This window comes from Heptranchias perlo, chromosome 15, assembly GCF_035084215.1.
Source record: "Heptranchias perlo isolate sHepPer1 chromosome 15, sHepPer1.hap1, whole genome shotgun sequence".
Taxonomy (NCBI): domain Eukaryota; kingdom Metazoa; phylum Chordata; class Chondrichthyes; order Hexanchiformes; family Hexanchidae; genus Heptranchias; species Heptranchias perlo.
Window position 1 is genome coordinate 30,645,768 of NC_090339.1, and position 9,021 is coordinate 30,654,788.

General features: G+C 43.2%; 1 long non-coding RNA gene across 1 annotated transcript in view; it reads right to left on the reverse strand.

Annotated features, from left to right (window-relative positions):
• LOC137332715 (uncharacterized) overlaps positions 1 to 7,944 on the reverse strand; it is a 75,589-nt gene extending 67,645 nt beyond the window's left edge. The window contains exon 1 of the long non-coding RNA XR_010965724.1: positions 7,785 to 7,944. This is a non-coding gene — a long non-coding RNA (uncharacterized lncRNA). The remainder of the gene's footprint in view (positions 1 to 7,784) is intronic.
• Positions 7,945 to 9,021: the final 1,077 nt, after the last annotated feature.

A 9,021-nucleotide genomic window follows, 5' to 3' on the forward strand; every position in this document is an offset into this window, starting at 1 on the left:
ATTTGCCACAGTTTTGCCCATTCACCCAATCTATCAATATCGCTTTGTAATTTTATGTTTTCATCTACACTGCTTACAATGCCACCAATCTTTGTGTCTTCGGCAAACTTAGATATGAGACTTTCTATGCCTTCATCTAAGTCGTTAATAAATATTGTGAATAATTGAGGCCCCAAGACAGATCCCTGCGGGACACCACTAGTCACATCCTGCCAATGTGAGTACCTACCCATTATCCCTACTCTCTGTCGCCTTTCGCTCAGCCAGCTTCCTAACCAAGTCCGTACTTTTCCCTCGATTCCATGGGCTTCTATCTTAGCTAACAGTCTCTTATGTGGGACCTTATCAAATGCCTTCTGGAAGTCCATATAAATAACATCCATTGACATTCCCCTGTCCACTACTTTAGTCACCTCTTCAAAAAATTCAATCAGGTTTGTCAGGCACGACCTACCTTTCACAAATCCATGCTCGCTCTCTCTGATTAACTGAAAATTCTCGAGGTGTTCAGTCACCCTATCCTTAATTATAGACTCCAGCATTTTCCCCACAACAGATGTTAGGCTAACTGGTCTATAATTCCCTGGTTTCCCTCTCTCTCCTTTCTTAAAAAGCGGAGTGACATGTGCAATTTTCCAATCCAGAGGGACAGTTCCTGAATCTAGAGAACTTTGAAAGATTATAGTTAGGGCATCCGCAATGTGCTCACCTACTTCCTTTAAAACCCTGGGATGGAAACCATCTGGTCCTGGGGATTTGTCACTCTTTAGTGCTATTATTTTCTTCCTTACTGTTGCTTTAACTTATGTTAATTTTATCGAGTCCCTGTCCCCGATTCAATATAAGTTTTCTTGGGATTTCCGGCATGCTATCCTCTTTTTCTACTGTAAATACTGACGCAAAGTAATTGTTCAACATGTCTGCCATTTCCCCATTGTCAATGATAATATCCCCACTTTCAGTTTTTAAGGGGCCAACACTGCTCCTGACCACCCTCTTTTTCCTAATATAACTATAAAAGTTCTTCGTATTGGTTTTGATATCCCTTGCGAGTTTCTTTTCATACTCTCTTTTTGTAGCTCCTACTATCTGTTTTGTGACCCTTTGTTGATCTTTGTATCTTTCCCATTCGCCAGGATCTGTGCCATTTTTTGCCTTTTTGTATGCCCTTTCCTTATGTCTTATACTGTCCCTTAACTTTTTAGTTGTCCATGGCTGTTTTTTTTGGCAAGTAGAGTTCTTGCCCCTCAGAGGTAGAAACCAATTCTGTATCACGTTAAATGTTTCTTTAAACATTTCCCACTGATCATCAGTCGTTTTACCCATTAACAGATTTGCCCAGTTTACTGTGGACAGTCTCTGTCTCATCCCATTGAAGTCGGCCTTGCCCAAGTTTAGAATCTTAGCAGCTGATTCACTTTTTACCCTTTCAAACACTACATTGAACTTGATCATGTTATGATCACTATTGGATAGATGTTCACGCACAGTTAAGCCATTAACTAAATCTGGTTCATTACTCATTACTAAATCTAGTATGGCTTGCCCCCTTGTTGCCTCTAGGACATACTGCTGTAGAAAACTATCCCGGACACACTCAAGAAATTCGCTACCTTTCTGACAGTTGCGAGTCTGCTTTTCCCAATCTATGTGAAGGTTAAAGTCCCCCATTAAGACCACTATGCCTTTCTTACACGCTTGTCTAATCTCTGCATTTATATAATCTAGCACCTCAGAGTTGCTGCCAGGGCTCCTATATACAACTCCCACTATAGTCTTAGATCCTTTCCTATTTCTCAATTCAACCCATACGGTCTCTGTTGGCTGCTTACCTCTCGTTATATCCCCCTTTATCATTGAAGTGATTTAATCTCTAATCATTAAGGCTACTCCTCCCCCTCTTCCATTTTCCCTATCTCTCCAGTAGACCTTATAACCCGGTATGTTTAGTTCCCAATCCTCACCATCCTGCAGCCATGTCTCAGTAATCGCTATCATGTCATACCCTCCAATGAATTTGAACCTGTAGTTCATTTAATTTATTCCTTATACTCCGTGCATTTGTATATAGAACTCTTAGTTGGGCCACACACCCTAGCCTGACCTTCAGCTTTGATGCTGGGTTAATCACCTTACGCCTTCTAGTTTTTACTTTATCTGTCGTGCCTAAAGTACACTTTCTTTCCGCTGCTCTACGCTTTTCCCTTTCACTTGTTCTTGAACAACTGTTTGTACTATTTGTATTGTAAATTTCCCCTGGGTCTTCCCCTCTCTTGCTGCTCTCAACTTTACTCCCTTGTGACTCCCCGCTCAGGTTCCCATCCCCCTGCCACTCTAGTTTAAACCTTCCCCAAAAGCACTAGCAAACACCCCTGCGAGGACATTGGTCCCGGTCCTGCTCGGGTGTAACCCGTCCCGCTTGTACAGGTCCCACCTTCCCCAGAACCGGTCACAATGTCCCAGGAATCTAAATCCCTCCCTCCTACACCATTCCTGCAGCCACGCATTCATCCGGTCTATTCTCCTGTTCCTATACTCACTAGCATGTGGCACCGGTAGTAATCAGTCTACCGGCAGTCCTCAAGGGATTATATAATTAACTAAGCCATGGGCAAAAAGAGCCAAAGAAATCTTGGGGTTAATTTTAACTTTTAATGCTGGGCAATAGCAAATTAGCCGCCCGTTTTACACCCTGTCCGATTTTCTTTCCATTAACTTCAGGCAAAAATTAGGCGAGGTGTAAAATGAGCAGCCGATTCGCTATTGCCTGTTCTTTGCCCAGTGATAGAAGTTAAAATTGTCCCCCGAGTGCAAAATAATAGATCTAGAGATGCAACACAAGAGAAAAGATCATTTAGCATGGAATAGCTTGAATTCAAGCTAGAGGGGAGTTAAATAAACTGATGTCCATAGGTGCAGAGAGGCTATTCCAGTTCATCAGAGTATTACCAAGAAGGTGACAAGCCCAGAAAGTTTTTTGCATGCACCCTTGAGCAGCAGCTGCAGAATAGGACTGTTACAGCCATTAGAAAAGCAAACAGCAGCCTCACATCTGACCTCAATAAAATTAACAGGGAGTTTGCAGAATTGTGTAATTCACTGAATACCTCAAAATCTCACGGCACCAGCAGAAAGCCAAAGATTATTTGGCAAACGCCCCCCTCACTCAACTGTCAACTAAAGATGCCTTGTCATTGGACTCCCCAATCCAGGCAATGGAAATTCATGCTGCAATAAATGAGCTTCAGTCTGGCAAAGTTGACAGGTTCCATGATGAATTCTACAAAGTCCTACTCCCCAAGCTAACAACAAAGTTGTGAAAGCTATTGCATCACATACAAGACATAAGCACCCTGCCAGGCATATTCAGGTAAGTGACAATCACAGCGATACTCAAGAAAGAAAAAGAGCCCATCTCATCCGTATTCTACAGGCATGTCTCTGCTCAATACCTACAATTAAAGTACAAATCAAAATCGTGCCTGCCAGACTAGGTTTGATAGCTCTTGAATTAGTCTACTCAGACCAAACCGGCTTCATCTGGGGGTGTTTCCAGGCAACTATTTAACATTGTCTACCATTGTAATAGCCTATCCTCCTGCTCTCACTGGATGTAGGGAAGGCACTCAGTGAAATGGAGTGGGACTGTCTCCTCTCTCTGTTTGTGAGAATGGCACTTTGCAAGGGATTCATAAATTGGATTGGAACCTTCTATTCACACTCCACTTCTGTAGTATATATTAATGGCTACACCTTCTCTGCATTCTCCCTCCAATGTAGGACCAATAAGGAAGACCATGCTTCCTCTTCTTTTGCCTTGGTCATAGAACCATTGGCAACAGCCGAAAGGGCAAATTCAGATATTCATGGAATGCAGGTTAGTGGGATTCAACAAAATAATGCTGCTCACTGATGAAGTGTATGTGACCAGCCCAACTACTTCACCATCTTCCAAATCATCATGGACTTTGGCCAACCTTCATGTTACAAACTTATTTACATCAAAACATACGGCATGTCCCTCAGACAAGGTAGTCTGCACAAATACAGGAATCCTATCCCTTTGCATGGTCAAACACGGGGTTCAGATACTTGGGTATAACAGTAGCCCCTATGCTTTTGACCCTGTACAAAATAAATTATCCTAGACTCATAAAAAGTATATACACTGGCATGGGCAGATAGGACAATCTACCAATGTCATTCCTGGGGTGATAAAATACAATAAAGATGAAAATGCTGCCCTAACTCATATTCCTGCTCCGAGTTCTACCTATCCAAAAGTTGCATGATCTTGAGAGGTGCAAATTGGATTAGTCTGGGCAGGTAAAAGGCCTCATATATGACTAGAACATCTACAACTCCCAAGCTCGAGGGAGGACTGGGCCTCCCAAACCTTAGATGCTATTAGTGGGTCACCCAATTCAGGGACATTATGGATTGGACTACAGCCTCATCACAGAACCCATGGCTGGCTGTAGAGACTGAAACCTAACTACCCACCGTCTAATCTGCCCTTCATGCGTGCTCACAAGAGACCAGAGAGGGTAAGAAAACACCCTGTAGTTGCAATAACATTACTGGTCTGGAAGAAGGCATGTGTATGATTAAACATTCCACTGGGTCTGTCAGCCCTCTCTATAATCTGGCACAGCAAAGAACTCCCAGGTTCACAAGTGGATTCGGAGCCTGGCATGAGAAAGGCATCATCAGGCTTGGTTAAAGTCTTCACAAAAGTGAGCTCTTGTCCGTTCAATAATTAATGGAAAAATTCCACCTCAACAGGATGTGTTCAGGTACATTCCTCCAGGAGCCAGCAACATTCGGCAAACTTCAGCAAGTCCAGGAGCACACAATTAGGACTGATAATCTGTTGTGCGCTACCATGACCATGTATGATTGTCCATAGTGGTCAGCAATATAACCAGTTATATACCATTATTAATGAATTACATACAAAGATAGGCATATGTAATGACCTTGCCCTTTGACTAATGTTCTGAAGCAAAACTGATTACAAATGTTGACTTGTGTTTGCACATGTAGTAAATACATTTGGCTGCATGTAAATAGCAATTGCACATTCTCTTCAAGTGAAGATGGACTTGTCCCCAATAGCACCCATGTTACCATGGTGAAAAAACATTCACTATTCTGTTGCTTAACTTTTGGTACAGCATAAATTGTTAATGTTGAATTCAAACATATAACAGTTAATGTTGAATTTCTACAAGGGTTCTCATGATCGGCCATCACAACTTTGATGGACGATCCGCAGAAATCCCAGAGAAACGGTGTAAATGGTATTTCACTAGGGATTCCGCAGATCTTCCACCAAAGTTACAGCAGACAATCAAAAAGCCCCTGCAGAAACTCAACCCCTAAATACTGAGTTATTAAAAACTACTCTGCTATTGATGGAAAGGTTGTAGCTCCTTTTTTATAATTGTTTTTCCGTCCATTTTTCGCTCCTCGTCCTCCGAAGGTGCTAGAGCCAATTTTCCTCTCAAGGCCCCCATGGAATACCCAACAGGCGCAGTGTATCTGAGTGCTTTGACACCTGTGAGAGGCCCATGATTTCCTGCCCCGGGTTCATTCTGGGAGCAGGCCCACCCCTGAAAAGGCCTTGCATTGGGATTGGGGGAAGGCCAGAAACAGCATTGGGAGAACAGCAGCCAGAAGGGCCCTAGGCCCAGACATTGCCTTGAGCAGTGGTGGGATGGAAAACTCCGGTAAAAACTGAATTTCACCATTTTTCATGAACCATCTTTGGGCTGCTCCTGGGACCCTGACACACTCTCGGATCCACAAAGGTTGCCAGTGCAAGTCACTGTGCCAGGTTTCTTTGAGTTTCCGTAACCATTTCCACTTTACGTTGGAAACTGTGTATTACCCAAGCATAACAAGGAGGAAAATCTCCCCTATTGATTCTTGTTGGGTTACAGTTCCACAGATACTGGTCACCTAAGTACCTGTTGGTCAATGGATGAGTCTAGACAATAAGGGGTTGAATTTCCAAAGTGATTCTCCACCTCTGGCTCCACTCCTTGCAAAGCCGCAGGAAACTTCGGGGAAAGGTTCAAGCCCAATGTATCTGGGTCCCAGCCTAACTTGCGGACTTTTTGCCGCACTCCTGCCAGAGTTACAGCAGGAGTGTGTCACAAGAGCCGAGGAATTTCAGCCCCTGATCTCAGCTGGAGTGGCCAAAGGGCACTACAATTAATATCTCTCTCTCCCGTGTGGAAGAGAGGAAAAATCACCCATGATTTTTGATCACTGTGCACTGACTTCTGCTGAAAAATACACATATGGGAATGTCAAAGGTGAACAGGATTGGGCTTGGTTGCGATGCTCCCAATTGATACAAACCCTGCTGACAAACTGTCTAGGCTTACACACTAAGATTGGCTACTTAGGTGAGGAATGCTGCCAGCATCCATGGAACTGTTCCTCAGCAGGAGTCAGCGTGTACAGGAAAGAAATAGAGAAAATTGGAAGGAAAAAGAGAAAAAAAAAATGTCTTCCCTGAAAACCAGAACAAGACAAGCAGCACTTTCCCTAATTATCATATTGAGTTGTTCCGATGGTAACAATCATGACCTCCCTTGAGGGTAAATCTGGTAGAACGGAGCATCAGTCTCGCTATAATATGCATGGACATCCAATCAAATAGATACTAAGTCCATGGTACAACGCTATCTATAGCAGTCAAATGGAAGTTACTATCGTAAAAGGAACATTATGGACAGGTTTCTTTATGTATACTGTATTAATATGTAACAAATCCCCTTTTTGTTGAAATCAAGGCTCACCACAAAGTCTCCTATTCTATCTCATTCTTTTCTTGGACATCAAAACTATGTAGCCCCTTCTCTCTCAAGCGTAGATTTTAACTTCTGGACAGCTAGCCGAGGAGAGCCACCGAGCTTCCTGCCTGGCTGTCTACGTGGGAGGCTGACCAATTTTAACAGCTGGGTCTCATTAAAATTCCGTCTGCCGGCTGCCCGCCTGAAATGGGTGTAAGAAAGTAGCTGGCCGGCTGCCGGTAGGTAAAGAATGGGCAGCCTTGCTGGCATTCAGATAAGTCGCGGGGGGTGAGGGAAAGAGAAGTTCGGCAGGTTTCACTGGTGAGAAGGGAGAAGGGAGCTCAGACTCTCCTTGTGGAGCCTGGAGGATCACTGCTGCTTCTCTGGGCCCCACAAAGATAAACCTCTCAGGGCCTCCTCTGGGTGTCCGGCAGGTTTCACTGGTCACTCTGACTAGTAGGCCATTAAAATTGCCTGGAGTGATAGGAACTTGATTAGAATGAGATTAATGAGATGTCCGCTTCAGTCAATGGTGTTAAAATCACTGCGGGCGATATTGGAGCAGGAAAAAGAGACTCTCAATTTTAACTCCTATTCCGCCTGGTTTCCACCAGGTAGAGGAAGTTAAAATTTCCCCTTCGGTCTTCTCTTCCGCCTATAATCAACAGACTCCTAAATCCTGCACTATGGGTCTTGGTTCTTCACCTAGATTATGTAATTAAATTTATATTCATTAGTCTGATTTCTAATTATTATTATTATATTGTACCATATCATGTCAAAACATATCTAAGAGCTTCATACAATGAATTTCTAATTTGAATCCTTACCCACCCAAATAAGTTAAATGGGAATTGCTTTTCTGGTAATTTTGAATGGGAAAAAGTCCCTAAGATTTACTGCAGAGGTCATTAGAAGAACATGTTAACTTATATTGTACCTTCATTGTTTCCTAGTACTGTATTGTATGTCACTCACTGTTAACTCTAAGTCAGAACGGTGTAAGTTCAAGGCCCGCTCCATGTACTTGAGTACATAATCTAGACCGACTTCAGTGTAGTACTGAGGGAGTGCTACATTGTTGGAGGTGCCGTCTTCCAGATGAATTGTTAAATCAAGGCCCCATCTGCTTCTTCAGATCCCATGGCACTATTCAAAGAAGAACAGAGAGCTCTTTCAGTGTCCTGGTCAATGTTCACCCCTCAACCAACACTAGCAATAAATACAAATTGAATGGTCACTTATCTCATTTATTGTATGTGGAACCTTGCTTTGTGCACATTGGCTGCTGTGTTTGTCTGCAAAACAGTGACTACATTTCAAAAATAATTCATTGGTTGTGAAACGCTTTGGGACATCCTGAGGACTCTCCATGTAAGGAGCCAATAATAAAAAAAACGCTCATCTTTCTTTGGGGGACTAAGGCACTTCCCTGGCCCAGACCTCCCCCCCACCACCCCCACCGCCACCCAATTGCACCCTCTGGAGGCCTCATCTTCAATCTTATGCCAGGCCTCTGACAAGCCTGGGAAAAGGAAAATCCTGGCTTGGAAGTCCTTGGCCCCATTATCGGCTCCTGTTCATCAGAGGGGCAGCAGAGGGCAGATTTTGCAGGACATCTTCATCGTCTGATCAACTGTAACAGCAGCACCTCAACCTTACCTTCTTCTACTCACCCTACCAAGTGACACTAAAGCTGATCTCTTTGGCCCAGCAGATCCTAGTCCTATGTGAAGAAGTCTGAACCTACTGAATAGTTCATAGATAAAAAATTATGAGACAAAAATGATCCAGTCACTAGATATTCAAAACCCAGATATTTAAAATAAACATATATTGCTAAAAATAGAAAGTGATGCATTTTGCATGAAGAATGAGGAGAAGCAATATAAACTAAATGGTACAATTTTAAAGGGGCTGCAGGAACAGAGACCTGGGAGTTTACCTACAGAAATCTTTGAAGGTGACAGGACAAGTTGATAAGGCTGTTCAAAAAGGCAGATACGCTAAATCTTTATAAATGACTGGTTAGACCTCAGCTGGAGTATTGTGTCCAATTCTGGGCACCACACTTTGGGAACATGTCAAAGCCTCGGAGAGGGGGCAAAAGAGATTTACTAGAATGGTACGAGGGATGAGGGACTTCAGTCATGTGGAAAGATTAGAGAATCTGGGATTGTTCTCCTCAGAGCAGAGAAGGTTTAGGGGAGATTTG